Source organism: Tenrec ecaudatus, chromosome 9 (genome assembly GCF_050624435.1).
Source record: "Tenrec ecaudatus isolate mTenEca1 chromosome 9, mTenEca1.hap1, whole genome shotgun sequence".
NCBI classification, from domain to species: Eukaryota; Metazoa; Chordata; class Mammalia; order Afrosoricida; family Tenrecidae; genus Tenrec; species Tenrec ecaudatus.
Genome location: NC_134538.1, coordinates 155,323,963 through 155,345,851, shown reverse-complemented (window position 1 = coordinate 155,345,851; position 21,889 = coordinate 155,323,963). Strand labels below are relative to the sequence as shown.

General features: G+C 46.3%; 1 protein-coding gene and 1 pseudogene across 1 annotated transcript in view; one reads left to right on the top strand and one right to left on the bottom strand.

The window, feature by feature from the left end:
* Positions 1 to 21,889, bottom strand: part of CHRM2 (cholinergic receptor muscarinic 2) — a 175,803-nt gene that overhangs the window by 87,303 nt on the left and 66,611 nt on the right. The gene's annotated exons all lie outside the window — the stretch shown is intronic.
* Positions 11,042 to 12,047, top strand: LOC142456590 (malate dehydrogenase, mitochondrial-like; annotated as a pseudogene).

Below are 21,889 nucleotides of genomic sequence, written 5' to 3'. Positions count from 1 at the left end.
GACTGGGCTAGGAACACTTTGCTTTCCCAGGCATGCCAAGGTCTCCAGAGGACACATTTTTGAGTGAGGAATGGAGCTGTGCTCTGTACTATCACAGACCAGAACAAGATGCAACCCATTTCTGTTGCGTTGATTCCAAGTTATAGCGACCTTAAAGGAGACAGTGAAGCGCTGGGCTGCTCACAGAGGCTGGGAATCTTTATGGAAGCAGGCTGCCTCAATTTTCTCCTAATGAGCAATTGGTGGGTTTGAACCATTGACCTTTAGGGTGGCAATGCAATGCTTGACCCACTGTGCCTCCAGGACACCAACTCTTTGATTCCCAGAGGACAAGGTCATTTCTGTGGATACTGATCTTGTGGGAAAGGGGCAGTGCTCCTTTCTGATCAAGATAGCAATAGATCTTATGAGCGTGAAGATGGCTTTCACCTCCAGTGGGACTGATCGTGTATAAGTAGGAGAGCAAACCAAAGTGGGGCAACCTGAATAAGTAGGCTGTCCCAGGACAAAAGACTCTAGGGGAGCAGTCCCTTCCGGAGGGAAGGACCAGATTTTAAGGCTGAGTGCACTCGCAGATCTCTGTCCCTGCATTTGAGAACTGCCTGTCTAGACTTGTTGGAAACTTGCCCGTGGTGTTTCAGCAGCCTGATGCTGCCAGGAATTTAGGGATCCTGGTGGCCCACCAGTGAAGCGCTGGGCTGCTCACAGAAAGGTTGGAAGTTGGAATCTACCAGCCGCTCCCTGGGAGGAAGTCCCTGGCGATATGCTCCCGGAAAGATTGCTATTGTGTGCTTTGCAGGTGATTCCCAGTGGTCCCGGAAACCCTGTGGGAAAAGCTCTGCTCTGTCCCATGTGGTCACAATGAATTGGGAACCACTCAAAGGCACCCAACAACAGCCTATTATATTACTCTAGGTCCAGCTGGGTTGCAAATGATTCCTTACTTTGCCAGGCCGCATCTGAGCTAGGATGGACTTCCCCCATCCTCCCACCTCCACCAACTCCTGTAGCTGCTGACTTCCTGAGGGGTGAATCTGGCTTCCTATAAAGGGTCGGTTCTCCAGCAGGCATGGTTGTATTTCTGGGTCCTTACTTTATGATTCTGGTCAATTTATTTACCATGCGTAAGTGTACGCTGCCTTAATTATGATGGATTCATATAGTCATAATATCGGGTAGAGCTGAAGCCTTCCATTTCCTCGGCCCTTTGCTCTTCCATATGCATTGTAGAATGGCTTAATCACATTCCATGAGCATTTCAATTAGAAATTTTAATTAGGAGGGCATTGATTCTACCACACAGCTAAGGGAGAATGGAGATTTTCAGCATCCTGTCTCCCTACCTTTGAACCCAATCTCATCTCAATTTTTAGGCGGGTCAGCACTGGTGCACCTTTGAGCTTTATGGCTCTTTATATTAATATTTTTGCTTTGGTGAAAACCCAGGCAGAAAAACCTGTTCCCACGAAGCAGCTTTTGGACATAATGATCTATGACATTGGTTACAATCTTCGCATTGTGTCAACATTCCCATTAGTTCTGTTCCTCTGGTTTCACTCCCATTAGAATCTACTTCCTCCCCGGCTCCCCCTGAAACTTCCCGTCTGCTCTCAGAGAGCTGCTGTCCATAGGGTCTCTTACACACACTTTTGTTTTTGCTGTTTTAGTTATCAAAGAACATAATGCTCATGATTTTCCCCACTCAAGGAATGAAATTATTTTTGGATTTATTTCTAGACTCTTGATAATTTCTGATACTGTAGGACCCAATGCCTTCTTTGCAATTTTATTTTCTTGTTATTTGCTGCTGGGGTGGATGATCGTTATTAGGTGCCTTCTGGTTGGTTCCTACCCACAGCAAAGCTTTGCACAACCGAAGAAAACACGGCCAGGTCCTGCACATCCTCACAGTTGTGATGTTTGAGGCCACTGTTGCAAGCAGAGGGTCAATCCATCTCATGGAGGGTCTTCTTGTCACTGTCCCTCTCCTTTACCAAGCATGGTGTCCTTCTCCAGGCACTGGTCTCTCCTGACAGTATGTCCAAACTATGTAAGAAGTCTCAACATCCTTGCTTCTAAAGAGCACTCCGGCCTTACTGCATATATCTTAGTTAATGCTTATTTCTGCATTGCATGTGGTGGTGGTAATGGTGGTATATCCTTTGCTGGATGTGAACTCCGAGTGAACCTACAAGACAGAGTAGAACTGTTTCTATTTTTATGAAAGTGGCTGGTGAGTTTGAACTGCAGATCTTTCTGTTAGCAGTGCAGTGCTTAATCACTGTACCACCAGGCTCTTCTTCATTGCACAGTATTGAAAATCGAAGGTAGAGAGCCACGTTTGACCTCTAAACATGCCATGCCCATGAAGCGCAATGGTGCTTCTAGTGCAATTGGTGGTGAACAATACTGTCAGTGTCTCCTCTACTGGCCTCACGGTGGCTGCCTAGTTCTTCTTCCTATGGGGGATTTTCCTGTTGGTCATCTTTATGGAAGTAGATCAGCAGGTCTTTGTCCTTCCGAGCCATTTGGTGGGTTCAAACCACTGAGTTTTTGATTAGGCCATTTAAAGAGACAGACTGGAGGAGCTATTTAGAAGATACTTTTGGTCATCAAGGTGAAGAATGCCCAGGAATGCCTCTTGTGGACACCAGAATGAAGAGTAAGAAATGGACTGGAGACATTACGCAGGAAGAAACGGGCTCACTATGGCCATCCAGAAAGGCAATGAAAAGAGAGGGAGTGAGCTAAGAAAACTCAGTTTGGGAAACTTGGCAAATAATGAAATTGACAGGGAAGTGGGAAAAGATATTGGGCAAATATTTGGGACTTTATTTTCCCCACTTATCTGTATTCTCTTAAAGTAGCCCTACCAAGATACATGTCACATACCATAGCACCACCTGCTTAATGTGTGAAGTCACAGAGCTATCTCCTCATCACAGGAGCACATAGAAATGCTGTTTGAAGTCTTTGGGGAATCACAGTGTAGACCCTTAGGATTGGGGCACCAAGTCCTGCCAATCTCTGCGGGTAACCATTCTCTTTTTGAGAAACAGATTTGGGGTTGTTACTGGGCCACTGTAGCAACTGAAAGCATGGGCCACCAAGTCACCATGTGACCTGCGCCGACCACAATGACTGATGCTTGTTTGACTTATAGTTATCAGTTTGGATGTGGACAGTAGCACTGCATGGTTAAATGGAAGTGGTCGATATGAGATCTGGATCAAGCAGGACCGGAAGGTACAAGTAAGTTGCAGGATGATGTGGTCTAAACACCCACAGTTTCCCCTCTTGCCGCATTACCCTGCCCCTCACAGTCTGTACCTATGGTCTCATGGCGAGTTCCTTAGGCTCAGTTGACTGAGGAAGAGAAAATGTATGTCTGCTGAATAGATTTTTCCATGTGACAGACAACCACTGCTCACATATGCATGGTGGCAGCATTGAAGCTCCTTCCTGAAGCAGAGTGAAGAACAGACATCTGTGCCCCCACCATGGGCAGAATTTGAGCACCACACTTGACTGGGCATTTCCCTTGGAAGGCGAAATGGCTAGATGTGCGATTGTTTGCTGATTCATGAGCTGTGGCCAAAGCTTTGGCTTGGAAGGAACATGATTAGAAAATTGGTGACAAGGAGATATGAGGAAACGGTGTGTGAACAGACCTCTGAAGTAGGTAAAAAAAAGGTGAAGGTATTTGTGTTTTGTGTGATTGCTTACCAAAGACCAATCTGGGAAGAGGAGGATCTTAACCATCAAGGGGATAGGTTGACATGCTCTGTGGAAACCAGCCATCCTCTTTCCAAAGTCACTCCTGTCATTGCCTCATTGTCCCATGAACAAAGTGGACATGGTGGCAGGGATTAAGGGGATGCATGACTTGGCTACAGTCACTGCTGAGTGCCTAAGCTGGCATCTGGAGAGACTAACACTGAGTCGCTGACAGGGAGCCATTCCTCAGAGAAACCAGCTAACAAGCTGGCAGCGAGTAGCTTACACTGAATCGTTTCCACTATGGAAAAGGCAACTTTTGCTCTTACAGGAGCAGACAGTCTGGATAACAGTTTACTTTCCCTGCCTACAGTGCTTCTACTAAACCCAATATCCATTGCTCCTGCCAGTACAGAACGCCTCATGCACAGTCATGGTACTATCCCACCACACATTGTCTCAGGTCAAGGAACTCACGTCACAGCAAAGGAAGCCTGGAAATGGTCATGGAATCCACTGTCTTACCACGACCCCATCGTCCACAACCAACTGGCTTGAGCGAAAAGTATAATGGCCTTCTAAAGGCATAATTAAAAAGTCAGGTCGGTGGTAATTCTTGGTGGAATTGGGGCAAAGTTCTCCAAAAAGTTGTGTATGGTTCAACCCAGATTCCAAGATGTAGTGCTCTTTCTCCCAACCTCAGAATTCAGGGGCCCAGAAATCAAGAGACAGAAATAAAAGTGACACCTACACAATTATCTCTAGTGACTTGCAAATTTTGGCTTCTTGACCTGTGACCCTGTGCTCTGTGGATCTAGAAATCTTAGTTCCGACATTCCAGAAGGAGACGCAACATTGATTCAATTGAACTGGAAGCTAATAACACTACCTTGCAACATGGGGTTCCTCATGCCGCCGGAAGGAGTTAACTTTATTGGCTGATATTGTTGATCCTCATTACTGAGGGGAAATCACATTGATATTGCAGACTGGAGGTAAAGAAGAACATGTCTGGAATACAGAAGGTTCCTTGGGACATGGCATAATAGCTTGGGTTAGTGTCTGACCTCTGCCCTGCACCCTTCTTACAACTCCCCCCGCCCCCCATCATCCCTCCCAACACATTGCCTATTTCTCTGTCAGGGATGGTAGTCTGTTGCAATGGCCACACAAAATTCACAGACAATATCCATAATTATGGAGCTTATTAGAAAAGTTAACAGGTTACAAATCAGCATCAGGAATGCTCAGAGTACAGTTCTGTAATCAGGACAGCCTGTTCTCAACCAGGCGCACTCTCTCTGATACTCAGGCTCTGGCCACATGAGTCCTTGGCTTGTGACCTGTTTGGGAATGTGCAACTTTACCAATAGATAAATGCTCACTTTGCCAGTGAGCCCACGGCCCCCAATCACTCAGCATTAGCTCCATGGGTTACAAATTAAGTTCTCTGCACCACACCATTAATAGGTGTCTGCAGCTTGGAAACCTACCCTGCCAGCAAACCTCTTGCTCTACCACACACAGATTTCTCACTCCAGGGACCTGGAAGCCCACCAGGATGTCTTGTCCTCTTGGATCTACTTCCTGTGCTGTTGCTGTGTCTCTGCCATGTCTCTTTTGGTCTCGAGTGTCACATCTTCCTGTCTCCTGGCTCAAGGAGGTTCAGCATGAAGAGATATCCAGGTCCAATGGACACACTCCACTCTGGGTTCTGCTTTTTTGATAGACCTGAGGTCCCCCTTTGTGTTTCTGAGATGATTCTTTTTAAACCTAGTGGGATGACAAAACTAAGCAATCCCCACAGTAGAGTGTCATGTTTCCTATTTGAATGGTCCCATTCCACATGGGTGCCATGGTCCCCGTGGACATTATCGTTCCACGTGGGTGCCACGGTCCCCGTGGACATTATCAGGAAGATATCTAAACCCTTTGCTGAGCCACACACCTTCATTTTCATAGTCCCATCTAGTCACTTGGAAGGAATTTAAAAAGAGCCACATCCAGTAATTCACGGCACTGCAGGGCTTCTCTCAGAATTACTGTGCCCTGTGATTAAAGTCAATGGAAAACTCTCACAACCCAGTGACCCAGACCCTTCAGGAATGAAGGTCGTGCCACCAGGCCAAGAGCTATAACCAGCTGAAGTGCTTGCCGAGGCCAAAGGGAATACAGATTGGATGGTGGAAGCAGGTAGTTCTAAAGACCAGAAATGAGGATTATACTTGTTTTGAGTGTTTTTACCTTGTATGTGTATATAAAATATTTTACCTATAAGATATAAGATGTAAATGGGACCAGTGGATTTCCGATTCTACATGTGTTAGTTGTATCATTGTAGGACACACGTACAACTTCATCATTGTCTTTGTTTAGAGACTATGTGCGGTTTAAGTGGATGCGTTCAGGTGCCACATTGATAAGGGTTTGACTGTGTTGGTCAGGTATCTGTGTCGACTTGACTGGGTCATGATTCTCAGTGATTTGATGGTTGTGACGTAAATTGGCAATTATATAATGATATGATCAGCCTGCATTTTGTGATCTGATGTAATTATTTTCAAGATGTATTCTGGTGTTTCCAGATTGCCAATAAATTGTAAGGAGGGTTTTTTCTGGAGTGTGGCTTGTGTCTGATAAAGGCAGATATTTGGGCAAAGCTCACTGGAATTTGCTTTCAAACTGCATCCAGCTTGTCATCATCTGACCTCTACTTTTTGGGTCTTGAGCTGTCCTATTGCCTGATGATCTCGGGATACATCAGTCTTGCAGTTGAGTGAGACAGGAAAAGCCTCCATATTGGTGCCTGACCCATGGACTTGGGGATTGCCAGTCTCTGCAAGCATGTGAGCCACTTCCTTGAGATAAATCCCTTATCTTTTCTATATAAGAAGGAACTTCAAAAAGCTCATGGAAAATTCTCTTATCTTTTTATTCCATTTCTCCATGAAATTTTTGAAGCTCCCTTGTATGCACACTCACTGATTTGGCTTCCCTAGGGAGTCCAGCCTGGGGCAGTTTTTTATTCTATTAATCTAATGTATTCCATGAACTGATTTTCAGATGTTAAACCAATCTTGAATTTCTGGAATAAATTTCCACTTAGTTAAGGTCTATTGTCCTTTTTTATGTCCCTGGATTCCGTTTGCTAATATTTTGTAAAAGATTCTTGTATCTGTACCCATAGGAATTATAGTTGTTTTTTTTCCTTACTGCAATGTCTTTGTCTGAATTTAGGATTGGGTTATAAATGCCACATGAGAGAAGTGGGAAGGGTCTCTCCTCTTCTTGTCTTGAAAGAAATTTGTAGAGAACTGGAATTAATTCTAATCGAAAGCATTTGCTAGAATTCGTAATGGGCCTAAGTTTTTCTTAGTGGCTAGTGTTTGACTCTTAATTTAATCTCTTTAATGTTACACACACATATATGCACACAGAGGGGTGTATATATATGTATATATGTGTGTAATATAGAGGTAAGTACATAATGGAAACAGAAAAAATCAAAATTCCTTGAAGAAATGGGTGGACACGGTGGCTGCATCAACGGGCTCAGGCACAGGAACAATTGTGAGGATGTCACAAGACCATGAAATGTTTCATTCTGTTGTTCATAGAGTTGCTATGGGTTGGAGCCAACTCGATGGCAACTAACAACAACACATATACTATTTAAATCATATCATATTCTATCATATCTGTACACAGATGTTCTATTCATTCTAGAGTTCATCTCAGTGTTTTCCAGGATTTGGTCCATTCTATACAATCTGCTGCTGTCGATAGTTCTCCCTGATAATCCTTTCCGTTTCGGTCACACTGATAATGTAAGTTTTCACACAGATTTGGCCATTATCACCATTATCGTTTTACCAAATGCTTCCTGACCTATCTTACCAGTATATCAAACACGAACGGAGTGGTCTGCATAAACCTCAGGGGGCATGTCCTCTTACCTGCTGACTCCCGCGGCAACCCTAAAAAATGCTATCATGCTATAGGGTAGACTTCAATACCAATATATAGGGCACAGCATTAAAAATATGGTGTTCTATGGTTTTTTCTTTTCTTTTTGGCTTTCTTTCTAATGCACTAACAATTTTAAAGTACAGCCAAGATATTATTCTTGTTTTGGATTCTGGATGTATGGACTTGGACGTGCCTTTCAGTTACCTCTCTGGAAATGAAAAATTGAAGCAACACATTCAAGAGGCTGAGTGGAGGAAGCGCCATCACTGAAAGGTCAGAACAAGAAGGCAAGTCAGGACAGCACAAGGCAGTCCGCAAAGCCCAAAGCTAAATAAAATAAAATAGTTGTGTCAGGAGTACATAGCATTACAGAGATAACGGGGAACAAGTTGGAAAAGACTGTTGGCTCTTGTGATTAGGAAAGTTCTGGTAACTCTCTGAGGACAGCTTGGTGGTGGGTATGATCCCCAGGTGACTGCCACCAGTCGCAACTGTCCGTCCCTACAGAACGTACCTCCAGTCTGACAAGACCCCAAGGCCCCTTACCGCTCCGGAAGCCGCATGCCATTTGTTTGCTGCCACGGCTGCTTTGAGGCTTGGGAGTTGCCACTTTAGGAATCAAAACCGTTATCTCTGACTGCTATACTTAGTGCATTCTCTCTCCCTGGGTTCCAACCATGCCTTTGCAGGAGCAAAATTCCCTTTCTGTCGTTGTGCCCAAAGGCGTTCAACTGAATTGAAAGCTGAAGTAATGTCTCGTCCCCATCACGGCTAAAGGCTTCCATCCGAAAAGACAATGTTTTGAAGATTTTGTTCCCCTCCTTCTTATGAATACCACTTCCCAGAAGGTTCTGAAGATGTTTATGCACATTAAATGTGGACACGTCTAAGTCACTAAGCAACAGAATGAATTAAAACCATCTTAACATGTAAACAGAGATAACGGTGTCAGAAAACGTGCGATAGGCAAATCGCTGCGATGCGGCGCGCTGTGCAGCCCCAAGTTGCCTGCAGATAAAGAAAGGAGTGAAAACATGGGCCCCAAAACCTTTCTGGTTGTTTGTTTTCCTACAGAGCCACCATCATAATTTCAGTTGGAGAATTAACATATCAGACGAATAAAAGTGTAGGGAAATGCTTCTCTAAATTCAACATGAAACAGATCAACCGAGGGGCTTCTGAAAATGCAGATTATGATTCCACAGCTCTGAGACTTCAGTGCTTTTCCAACAAGGTTCTGGATGAAGGGGAGACATTGCTCTGTGAACCCCCCAATGAGATCCTATTGGGAAAGTTATTGCTGAAACAATGACCTTGAGACAAAAGAGCAAGACATAACACAGCAAAGCCTGTTTTTCTTTTTCAAGAGCCCAAGAAGTCAGCGTCCTAAAGACAAAGGGGATGTAAAGAAAGGAACTAGCAAGTACTCTGTGAGCATGTCAATGAACGAATTGATAATGCCCCATGGACTCCTGTCCTGTGCTCACAATTGTTCTTAGGTTTGAGCCCATGGTTGCTGCCACTGCGTCCAGCCAACTCCTTGAGGGCCTTCATCTTTTTCAAATCTGATGTCAAATATCATGGAAGACATTTTCTTTAATTCAGCAACCAAATATTCAAGGACCAAATGGTGATACAAATGCTTCTCACAAAAACCAAACTCTCAAATTCACTGTCATCAATCAGCTTTGACACATACTAACCTTACATCAAGTTTCCATGACTATGACTCTTTGGGGGAGGAGACAACGTCATCTCTGTTGAGTGGGGGGTCTGGTTGGCTTAAACTGCCAGCATTGGGGTTAGCAGGTCAACATCACCCAAAAGCACCACCAGGGCTCCAGTTATTGAAACACAGCGGTTATAAATGGTCAAAATAAAAATAACATCCAAATTATCATTTTGTTCTCCAATGGTCAATCCAAAACCAGAAATACCCAAACCCACTGTTGTGGAATCAGTTCTGACGTATCGTGGCCCTATAGCAAAGAGTAGACCTGCCCAATATGATTCCACAGCTGTTCATCTGCTTACAGAAGCAGAGGACCACGTCCTCGCTCAGGCGGCGGATGGACCTCCATCAGGGCTCGTGAAGAGCCTGTGCAAGTACAGAATTCCCAAGTCAGATTCCAAGGAGTCTGAGCTCTGGTGGGTACTGTGGACATGGCCTGGACACTCCCATGTCCAGAAATGTGGTCCCTATACCATCTATGCAAACGATCCGAATGGGTCAGGTATGAGTGTTCCTTGTCAATCAAGAGACCGATGTGCTGGTTCAGTCTCATCAGCTCTTGACCTCAATTCAGCCTGAGTCGGGCATGTGGAGCACAGAGACTTCTAGGATTGCTCTGGAATGTAGAGTAGCCATAAGGAGACTGCTATTGAATTTTAAGAACATCCTCACACAGGAGCCGTGTGTCTGCTTGGAGGCCATAGTCCCGTGCATTGTGCATCCTGATGGGATTTCATTAGTCTTACGAATGCCCTTTTCCTGATTGTACAAACACCAGCCCGTAATCATTTGAACCACAAAACGAAAAAGATTGCTTCGTCCCCTCTTTTTCTAATTCTCATTTACTGAAAGAGGCGTGTTCCCAATAAGGTCCCACCCGTTTACCTGAATGCAAAGTTTCTAAAGAAAATGTATGTGTGTGTACCTACATCCTTTCTAAGCTCCCCTTCCCATTGGTACTGTGGAAGGAGGAGCTTAGCTCGGAAGCCAGGTTTACACATCAGGAGAGGTCATCATGATGGGGATTAGTCAGGTAGGCAGATAACATCTCCCACAGCCCCTCAACTTGGAACGTCTTCTGCTGACTCTGATGTGTGGCTGTCCTTACCCAGTTGACACCTTCCCAATAGTGCTTACCTTGGCCCACTGGCCACCCCAGATGTATTGCTAGGAAGGCCCTTGGAAGGTGAACTGAATTTCCATCTTCTCAACTTCTACTCACTGATGAGAAATCCCAATTCAAGGTGTGGCTCTAAGAAGCGGGTCTTCATTGTCCATTGCAGTTCCTAGTGCCTGACAATCCTAGAGTTCCCCGGGCTTATGCAAGTCTTGCCTCTATAGTCAGCACAGAGAAACTGTCGTCTTCCCCAACCCTTTTTAGGGCCCTCTTGTCTCTGCGTCCGTGCTGCTCCCCACAACTCAGAAATGATTGGGCATAAGACACCTTCTATCTTGGTGGGGCGTCATTAACATTACGGTGCAAACCTCACTTCCAAATAGCATTGCATCCGCGGGAATAGGGGTGAGGATTTCAGCACACAGTTTGAGGGGGCCATAATTCAACCCATGAAAGTACCCACCATCCAGCTCCTTTGCTCCACGGCCTGTTCCCTCCCGCCAACCATGCTCTCAGTCTTCGCCTGCCCTCTCCGCCGCAGCTTCAGCACCTCGGCCCAGAACCATGCTAAAGTAGCCGTGCTGGGCACTTCTGGAGGAACCGGGCAGCCCCTCTCACTTCTCCTTAAGAACAGCCCCTTGGTGAGCCGCCTGACCCTCTACGATATCGCTCATACCCCTGGAGTACCTGCTGACCTGAGCCACGTCGAGACCAGAGTCCATATGAAAGGGTACCTCGGACCCGAGCAGCTGCCTACTGCTTGAAAGGTTGCAACGTGGTGGCCATCCCAGCGGAAGTCTCAAGAAAGCCAGGCATGATGCAGGACGACCTGTTCAACACCAATGCCATGATCGTGGCCACCGTGGCGGCTGCTACTGCCCAGCATCACCCCGAAGCCATGATCTGCATCATCACCCATCCGGTCAACTCCACCATCCCCATCACCCTGGAGATGTTCAATAAGCACAGCATGGGCAACCCCAAGAAAATTTTCGGCGTGATTACCCTGGATGTTGTCCTCAGGGCCAACACTTTTGTGGCAGAGCTGAAGGGTTTGGACCTGGCTCGAGTCAACGTTCCAGTCATTGGCGGCCACGCCAGGAAGCCCATCATCCTCCTGATCTCCCAGCGGATGCCCAAGGTGGACTGCCCCCAGGTCCAGCTGATGGCCCTCACGGGGCGTATCCAGGAGGCCAGCACGGAGGAGGTCCAGGAGAAAGCAGGGGCAGGCTCTGCCACCTTGTCCATGGCCTACGCGGGCGCCCGCTTCATCTTCTCCATCGTGGACGCGTTGGACGGCAAGGAGAGCGTCATCGAGCGCTCCTTGTTGAAGTCCCAGGAGACGGACTGCACCTACTTCTCCACGCCGTTGCTGCTGGGGCGAAACGGGCTGAGGAAAACCTGGGTATCGGCAAGGTGTCCTCGTTCGAGGAGGAGATGGTCGCCGATGCCATCCCCGAGCTGAAAGTCTCCACCAAGAAGGGAGAGGAGTTTGTGACGAACATGAAGTAAGACGCCTGCCAGAGGAGGCCACCGGTCCCTTAACTTATTCGGGCTCCTTGTCGCGTAAAGTCATTTCAGAGATCTTCCTTGTTTTTCTAACTTGCCCTGATGGTGTTTGTTGTCCGAGTGTTACCATCCCTTCCAAATCGGAGCATCAATAAAAGCCATGTGCGATTTTATTTTCCAAAGCCCCACAGTACCCATGCGCTGTGCTTCCTACTCCACCAGTGCTGCATGCTTTGCATCTGTCACCTGCTCCCACGGAAAATCCCAGCCAGGCGCTACTTCCAATCCAGACCCTGGGGCTTGATGTTTCCTTGGTAGCAAGAATGGCCACCGCGTGTCTTTGGGAGACAGGATGAACTATCCCAAGTGCCCAGGGCTTGGTCCCATATGGCCATGTCCTGCCCTCCACCATTGCGTGTTCTGCCTGAGCAGCCGCTGGAGCTTCCACATCAGAGCTGCCTCAGCCGCTCTCTACGCCCAGTGTTTACCTCTGGGAGATGCACAGTCGGGAAACTGCAAGAGGGGAGACAGGGGAACAACCCGGCAGCCGGGCTCAGAGCTGTCCTCTTAAAAAGGGATGGCTTCCTGTTACATCAGTGGCTTGAAAGGACATTGTTATCAGTTCTGGACTTAGGATAAAATGAAAGAAAGGGGCGGGCTGCCCTCCTGAAGATAAGTAGTCAGGTAGTCGCCCCAGAAACTGCCCTCCACCCGAAGAGGAAGTAGAAGCGGCTTCCTCCCTGCAGGGCAGACGGGCCAGTGGGACTGAGGTCTGCCCAGACCATGGATGATCTTTGAGCACACCTTTTTTTAAAAGTATGTTTATTTAAAATGAAATAAAATATAACATGGTACATGTTCATTATGGAAAGCATGAGAGAAATAAAGCAGAAGGAACTTAAAAAAAAGAAAAGGACCCACCATCCATACTTTGTAATCATTTATTTAGTAAAAGCTTTTTAAAAATATGGGATATCCTGTCTGGTACTAGAGCTCTCTGCCTCTAATACCTCTCTCCATCTCTACTCTACCTCTAAACTGATTCCTACCCCTACCCCTAATATACACTTCCATCTTCAAGTGATTTTTTGATGTCCTCTTAATATATCACATAAAGAATTGAACACCACCTCGCAATGAGTTCGGAGCAATGCAGAATGCAGGAAGGCTACGCATTCTCTTGATCTGGATCCCATGTTTCTATTAGCAAAGCCTGTATTTGTCCGGCCTCATTGTAGGGGCATCCAATAAAAGTGCATGTCTTCCTTGATCTCAGCTAATGACCAATCCCATCCTGACTGCGGGGCACATATTGTGTCTAGTCTTCACAGCCCTCCAGGTGTTTTCAGACCTATGAGAGGATTAAGATGCAGTAAAATGGTGTCATGTGCTCAAGGTCACAGAACAATTAGGTGGTTAAGTAAATGGAGGTGGTACCGTGGTTAAGCGGATGGCAACCCAAAACCCAGAGGTGGCAATTCAAACCTGCCTGGTGGCACAGTGATTACATGGTCAACTGCTAATTGAACGGTAGAGGCTCAAAACCCAGCACTTGCTCTATAGGCCTAAGGTATCTATTCCCATAGGGATTACAACCTTGGAAATCCTATGGGCCATTTCTGCTGTGTCCTTTAGAGTCACAGGGAGTCAGAATTGGCTGGACAGCAGTGGGAGGAAAGAAGCAGAACTCTCAATTCCCAGCAGGTTCATTGATGAACTCTTATCCCCAAAAGGTAGAACAATCTAGAAGTACAGACAACTTTAAAAAAACGTGGCTATGTTAAGCTATGGGTCTTCATCATCCTCCAGCATTTCCTATGCGGGGTAGGCTCTTTGGGGGCTTAAAGGCCATCAGTGGGTCAGTGGTAGAATTCTCACCTTCCATTCCGGAGAACAGGTTCCATTCCAGCCAGTGCATCTCATCAGCAACCACCACCCATCTCTCAGGGGGAGACGAGTATTAATCTGATGCTGAACAGGCTTGGGCAGAGCTCTCAAACTTACACGAAGGAGGAAGAAAGACCTGGAGCGCTCCCCCTGACCATCCGCCATGGAGAACTCAGTGCATTACAACTGGTAGATCCCCAGTCAACCCTGGAGCTGTCCCAGGACCGGGCTGTGCTTTGCTCCCCTATGTCTAGGGTTGCCTCGAGTTGGCGCCAACTCAAAAGTAACACCCCCCCTGGTGGCTTTAACAAAGTTCCCTCTATTGATTAGGGGTGGGGAAACTTAAATGGCGCCTCCAGTATCTGCCTGACCCTGAAGAGTCTCCACATTGAGGTCTTCTCAGATAAACCTTCAACGCATCTCCTTAGAGGAGAGCATCTGCATGGAGAGATTCTGGGTCTAGTCTTTGATACGGTTCTCTGAGCCATTGTTGTTGTTAGGTGCTGTGTAGTTATATAACCTGTTGTCAATTTGCGACTATTAAGCATGAAGGGGTGGAGTTTAGCCTGTCAATCAGGTTGCAGCTAGATGACCTCAGTTGGATTCGCTATTGAGATAAATAGCTTGCTGGAGGAGGGACACACGCTTAATCCCTGGGAGACATTCCTGTGGACAAGACACGTGGAGCTACACTAAAGCCCTGGAGCTGGAGAGGCCACGTGGAGACCCACACTCTTGCTGAGATGCCTCCACCGCCACTGGACCTATGAGACTTTCCACTACTGGCCTCTGATCTTCCTGCATTCAGTGTCATTGCATATGTTGCATAAGTCTAAAGAGGAAAATATAGATTGCTATCAGACATATGAGCAAATATTGAACTTATTGGCTTGGTCTGGACTGGTCTGGGGTGTTTTCTCTGTCTTCAATTGCTCTTGTATATAAACTCTTTCTTATACACATATGAGTGTCTCTGAATTTGTTTCTCTAGTCTACCCAGACTAACCATTGAGTAGGTTCTGACTCACAATGACCTTATGCACAACAGAGTGAAACACTGGCCGCTCCTGCACCATCCTCACACCTGTTCCTATGCTTGTGGCCGCTGTGTCAATCCATCTTATTAGGAACAGCTGTGAGGATGTCCTCAAGTTACCATCCTTGCTTTTCAACACTGTAAAGAGGTCTTGTGCAGCAGATTTACCCAATGCAACACGTCTGAGCTCCTGCCTGTCGTTAATTTATTCAACATGTCTTGTTGAGCACCTGCCCAGTGTCAGGCACAGGCAGAGGGCTGCTTGTGGCCAGGTAAGGCCATATACACCCTGAATCCCATGTCAGGGATGGTGTTATGGGTGATACTGGCCCGCAGATAGAAATGCAGGTCTTCCCTTGCATCCTGTGCTCATACATTTGTCATAAGAACACTCAGGCCAGGGACTTTACACATCTGAGTCTTTCTCAATTAGATAGTGCAGGGACCTTGGAGTCACCAACAGGGCTAAACTGTTAGTGGTTTAAACCCACCAGCTGTTCCGCAGGAGGAATGTGTGCATCACGGTGCTTCTGTAGAGCCCCACAATCTTGGAACCCTTACGGAGCAGTTCTGCTCTGTCCTGCAGGGTCACTGTGAGTTGGCATGGACTCCAAAGCAGTGGGATTGGCTTGGGGTCCGGAAACTGGATACTCAGGTACATCAGATAACACACAGGAGGAACACATTATTCCACATCTTGTGGAAGTCGTAGCATGGCTTATGGAAGCTGTAGCATGAAATCTTCCAAAGGAAGCAAATGGAATCAGTGGTGTTAAAGGTGCTGCGGGAGAGCTCTGAGCCCCAAGAGCCCAAAGGATCTGCCTCTGTTCCTCCCCAGGCTTGGGTTTGTCCTCTGCTGTGCAGTTCCAGGAACCAGGCAGCTCCTACACTTGCGATGCCTCCTGACGGTGCTCCTGCTGCAGCTGTCAGATGGATGGAGACGTAATTGACGAAATTCTATTTATACTCAGGGATAAACTTAGAAAACCAAGCCCTGCTCCTGAAACCAGCAGATTCAGTGGGTCCTCTTGTTACCGTCTCCAGCATCCAAGTGGCAGTGTCTACAACATGCATTTTCCATTCCCCCCGAGTCACACCTTAGACTAGGCTAGTTGTGTGATGTTAGGGGTGTAGCTTCTGTTAGCAGCTTGTCTGGGTTCAAGTTCTGTCTCTATTCACTAAGCTACAATGTCGAGCCATACAGTAGATCATCTTTGCCATACAGTACTGGGGAGTTTGCATAAAGGATCATATCAAAATCATAGCACAGCAATTAGCACATACATGGTGAGCATTCAATATGTTAAAAACCAATCCCACTGCCAGCCAGTATGTTTAAGTTCTGACTCAAATCTTGACAGGAGCATATGTTTCTCCTGTGGAGCAGCTGGTGGATTTGATTCTCTGATCCTGGGTTAGCAACAAGAGTTTTAACCACCATACCAGCAGGACTTGTCAAGGAAGGTGAAATATACATCCCCAAGGCCGCAAACCAAGTCCACTGCCATGAAGTCAATTCCAACTCCCATGCACTCAGGAAGAGAGAGCAGAACTGCCCTTTGGATTTCTAAGGCTGTCATCTCTACGGATGCAGACTGCCATCCCTTTTTTGCCTGCTGGCCTTGAACGGCCGATCTTGTAGCTAGCATCCCAACACCTAAGCCATAGTCCATCAGGACTCCTTAAGCACTCGACACTTGATCACCATTACTACTCCGTATCTGCTGTTCAGTCAGGGGAGTGGATGAGCACTGAAAGGGGCTCTGGACCAGAAGGCAAAACACCCGTATTTAAGTCCCCAGGTTTGCACCGAGCCCTCCACGCCGGTGTGACTTTGGAGAAGTCGCTGAGCTTTCCCAAGCCTCAGTTCTCATGGGTATTAAATGGAAAGGGACACACAAAGTTTTTTTTAACACAAATTTGCTTTTCGCGCCAGTAATGCTGCTAGCCACCATCCACTGATGGGTCCCTAGATTGTAGATTTTTTAAAAAGAGAAATATGATTGAGGGAATTATATCATTAACAACTCCACAAAGAAGCACTACAACACTTATGCTAGAGGATCCCAATTATAGGCGCCCCGATGGCCTGGTGGTGACATACAAGGCCAGCAGTTCAAAACACTGGCTTCTCAAAGGAGAAAGAGGAGGCGTTCTACTTACATAAGGAGTAACAGCTCTTGAAAACCCACAAGGGCAGTTCTACCCTGTCCTGTAGCGTCGCTGTGAGTCAGAATCAACTCAATGGCAATGAGCTTGGTTTTGATTCCAGTTACATGAGATTATGAAGGACATTTTTTTCCTAAGAACGTCTTTAAGTCTAAATTGGACATGGATGAGAACAGATGCATTCAGTTGTTTGTAGTCTTCCTTGAGTACAAGAAAGGAACCTGGTTGGGTAGCAGGTGTGAGCATTGGGCTGGTAACTGCAAGGTCAGCAGTTTGACACCAGCAGCTGCTCTGAGGGAGAAAGATGGGGCTTTCTACTCCTGTAAAGAGTTACAGTCTCAGAAACCCACAGGGAGGGGCAGTTCTACTCCATCCTGTAGGTCACTATGAGTCAGCATCCACTCGATGGTGCTGCGTGGATGGGTTTGGTACAAGACGAGGGGCTCGCATTGGGCTGGTAACTATAAGACCGGCTGTTTGAACCACCAGGTGCCCTGTGGGAGGGAGGGAGGTGAGGCTTTCCGTTCCCATAAAGATCAAAGGGGGCCAATTTACATAAGAGTCCAGGGCAAGTAGCAAATTTGTGTCCCTACGTTGGACACTCATAACCGGGGAGACTTACTGTATAGAATGAATCACCCTATGTCTTAGCACCAATGGACAACATTTCCAGAAGTGTGTCTTGCGCAGCTGTTTGAAGTCAGGATGGAAATGGGGTCAAGAGAGTTGTTTCTCTCGGAGGAGTCAGGAGCAAGCCTCATCCTCATCTTCATCCTCATCCTCATCACTTATAGCACATTTGAATATTAGGATCTTGGTCAGGGCAAGGCAGAGGGTCCCTCTTAACATCTGTCCAGAGAAGTTTAAGTTTACAATGTCGTGGGATCTTTCTTTCAAGTGAATAACTTACAGAGTATAGACTCATGCTACAAAACCCAAAACCCAACCTGCTGCCATTGAATAGCTCCTGACTCATATCACTGTGACCCTATAGGCCAGAGTACATTTATGCTTTGGACTCCAAAGGCATTTGCCTAGTATGCTCGGGTATTTGTGACAAAATACTGTCTGGCCTGGGTAGAAAACAGGTTTCGCATGTCATGGCTCAGACATCCTTCCAAGGGCAGAATAACTTCTCTCTGGAGATGCTACAGAGAATGTTGCATCAAAAGATTGGAGTGGGTCAGAAAACAGGGATCAGAGGAAAACAAATAAGGGAAATTTGTACTGGACATTACAAAAAGAGGAGGAAGACAGAAAACAACGATCACTAGAATCTGGGACCAAATCCGAACCCTTTCTTGTTGACCATGTGGCCAACAAGTAATTTATTGGTCCCGTCTGAACCTCATGGTTTCCATGAATCGGATTGTAGAATAAAGCCAAGGTCTTTTCAATCATCTCCTATGCATGTGAAAGCTGGCAATGAAAAAGGAAGATTGCAGAATAATCGATGCATTTGAAGTATGGTGTTGGTGAAGAATATTGGAAGGGCCAAGGACTCCCAGGAGAACCAACGTATCTGCTGCCAATAAATATAGCCAGAATGCTCCTTAGAAGTCAGAACACATCTCCCATTATGAGAACATGTTATCAGAAGAGTCCAGTCTCTGCGAAGGACACCAGGCTTGGTAAGGTAGAAGACCAGGAAGAAGAGGAAGACTATTAAGGAGATGAATTGACATGGCAACCACAGAGATGACTCCAACACAGCAATGCATGGGAGGATGGTGCAGGGCTGGGCAGTGTTCTCTTCTGCTGGACATGGGTCCCTGTGAGGTGGAAGTGACTTGAGGGCACCTAACAAAGCCACCAGAAGAGGAAAGGCCCTGTGAGCGGTAAAGCACCAAGGAGCCTGGCACGGTGGTGACTTTCTGAGTGCTGAGAGGGGGGTGTGCATATCCTATGCTCTGTTGATCCTGGAGCATGGTCACGTGCTTCGCGACTCTTCAAAGCATCAGCGGAAACAATGTTTTTAATACTCACCCACTTTACTTGTATTCATTGTAAATAATGGGACTGATTGAGTTAGCTGTGTGGCTATTCCAGCTGTTACTTCTTCCTCAATGAGATTATTTAGTAAATATTATTCAAAGAAGAATTCACTCGTGATTTCACGGCCACAGAGCAAAGAAAGGGGATGCAGTTACGACATCCTTGGCAAAGCTAGAGATTTAGAGATTTTTGAGTCAGACTTGTGGTTTGAATGTCCACTCAATCCCTTATTGGCTTCTGTTACAAGTGTGACATATTTAACCTCTGAGACTAAAACCCAAACCCACACCCAAACTCAATGTTGTCTGGTCAGCACGGACTCTTAGCAACCCTGTAGGGCAGGGCAAAGATTTCTAAAGCTCTAATCTTGACAGGATCCCTGGTGGCCTAGAGGATTACTTGTTGGCTGCTAACATCCAGGTCAGAAGTTTGAAACTAGCAGCTGCTCCAGAGGAGAAAGGTGAGGCATCCTCCTGCCAAGAACCATCGTCTCAGAAACCCACAGAGGCAAATCTGCACGGTTCTACAGGGGTGCCATGAGTCCAGATTGACTCGATGGCAGTGAGCTTGGGATTACTCTTCACAGGAACAGACTGCCGTTTCGTTCTCCCAGGAGAGACTGATGGGTCCGAACAGCTCACTTTTCAATCAGCAATTGAGTGCTTAACCACTGGGCTCTCAGGTCCCCTTTCTCTGGGAAGAAGAGCATGTAAACTGAGATGGGCGCTGAAGCAGAATTGGCACGACCTCCAAGATCGCTGCTGTGCGCGTTCAAAGGAGGAAGTCTGTGTTTTAGGTTTAAGGGAGCTGTGAAGTCTCCTTGTTACTGCACCATAAGAAGCAAAAGAAGAAGACAAAAAAAAGCTTGTCTTCCTCTGGGGCTCTATTACGTGCCTTAAATCTTGGATGAGGTAAGAGAAACCGTATTTGCCAAATTAAGCCAAGTGTCTTAAATTTGGCTCAAACCTCAGACTTTGGAACGTTCCCTTGGCCTCCAAAAGCACAAGACGCTTGCTGGACAGGTCAGCAGGACTCAGTGTATCCCTCACCACCCGTTCTCTGTGGTCACAGCTATTCCTCTGAGAAGGCGGTAACATGTTCTGCCTTGGAGACCGCAAGTTCTCATTGGCAACCCAGCAGAGCTGCAGGAACTATAGAAAACGGTGCTGCCTCCCCACTCCCAGGTCACAGGCCGGTCCACTCGGAAGCCAAGGCCTCGGGGGAGAAGGAGTCCCTCCTCCAACTCAGGTGTACCCCTCCCAGACCAGAATTGTCCATCAGGGGTCAGCATGAGGGAGAAGCGTAAGGTGGACAGAAGATGGTAACCTCCGAGTGAACTGCACAAGGAAATGATAGGACAAAAAGGGAAGAGAGACTGACCAGAGCCTGGACATCTGTCCAATTGAGAAAGCACACAGGGGAGTGGCCAGGGGGACAGCTCCCAGGAAGTGAGGTGGGGATGGATCTACCTGAACTTGCTTATTAATCCATAATGAACAGTTTCTCGTGTTTTTCACCACATGAAAAATGAGCAGGGCCTAACTCGTGTTTACTTAACAGCCTGGAGTGAGCACTTGCATGAGACACGTGAAACATCTTCAAAGATCATTAGCTAGGCACAAGTAAGTGTGCCCTTACCTTGCTTGCTAATTATTCTGCCCCTGTCAGGGATTGTAAATTTGAGAAGAGGTCTTGATCCTGTAGGAAGGTGCTGTGAGGTTGGGAGAGAAACAGATGTCAGCCAGACCCAGGGAAAGCATCTTTGATGGGATGGAAAAATGTGAAATTGTTCCCTGCCGATTCGTAAGGGAGCACGAGGAAGTCTGTGCTTATTTTGGTTACGGGGTAAGTGGTGGGATATGTGACATTCTGTTTTCAAGTAGTAGCAGAGAAACACGAGTCTATTTATTGAGGGAAAAGAAGGTAACTAAGAAGAAAAACAAGCCCAATGCCGTCCAGTGGCTTCTGACTCATATTTACCCTGTAATACAAAGCAGAGCTGTTCAGCCGGGTTTCTAAGACTGAAGATCTTTGAGGATGCAGACTGCAACATCTTTCTATAGCAGAGCAACGACGGGTTTGAACCTTGTAGTTAGAAGTCATGCGTTCCAACCCATGCACTAGAGCAGGGATACTGTTTACTACACAGAGAGAGGTAAAGACCTATAAGTTAGTAATAGAATAATAGAATAGAATATGGGGAAATAGCATAAATAGAACTTGGATTAAGCCAGAAAAAAGAAGACTAGGGAAACAGAAGACACCACAAAGCAAAGCAAATATAAACAAATAAGATGGAAGGATTAGCATCAAGTTTTTAGTCATCACAATAAATACGAATGGGCTGGATTTTTTAAGTTGAATGATCAACAGATTGTGTTTAAATAAAGAAAGCCAGGAAACTCCGTGGAAGAAAAGACAATAAAAACAAAAAACTAAGATTGATAATTAGACTAGACACCAGTGGCAGTGCTAAACTAGCTAAATTTTCATTTTCCACGAGTCAGCCCTGTTCCTTGAGCATCATCGGAAAGGAGTGAATCTCTGGATTAACTGATCTGTAGATTTCCTCACCTAGAGGTGTCATATTTTGCTTTGATTTCTTTCTTTGCTGTTTAACACATAAATCACAACTTCCAGCTCCCAGCCACACAACTGCATATTATGGCTCACAACTTTGATTGGTTTATCCAGCTGATATTTGCGATTGACTTACAACATTGGCTCCCAAACTTATTTGTCATGGCATACCCTTTTC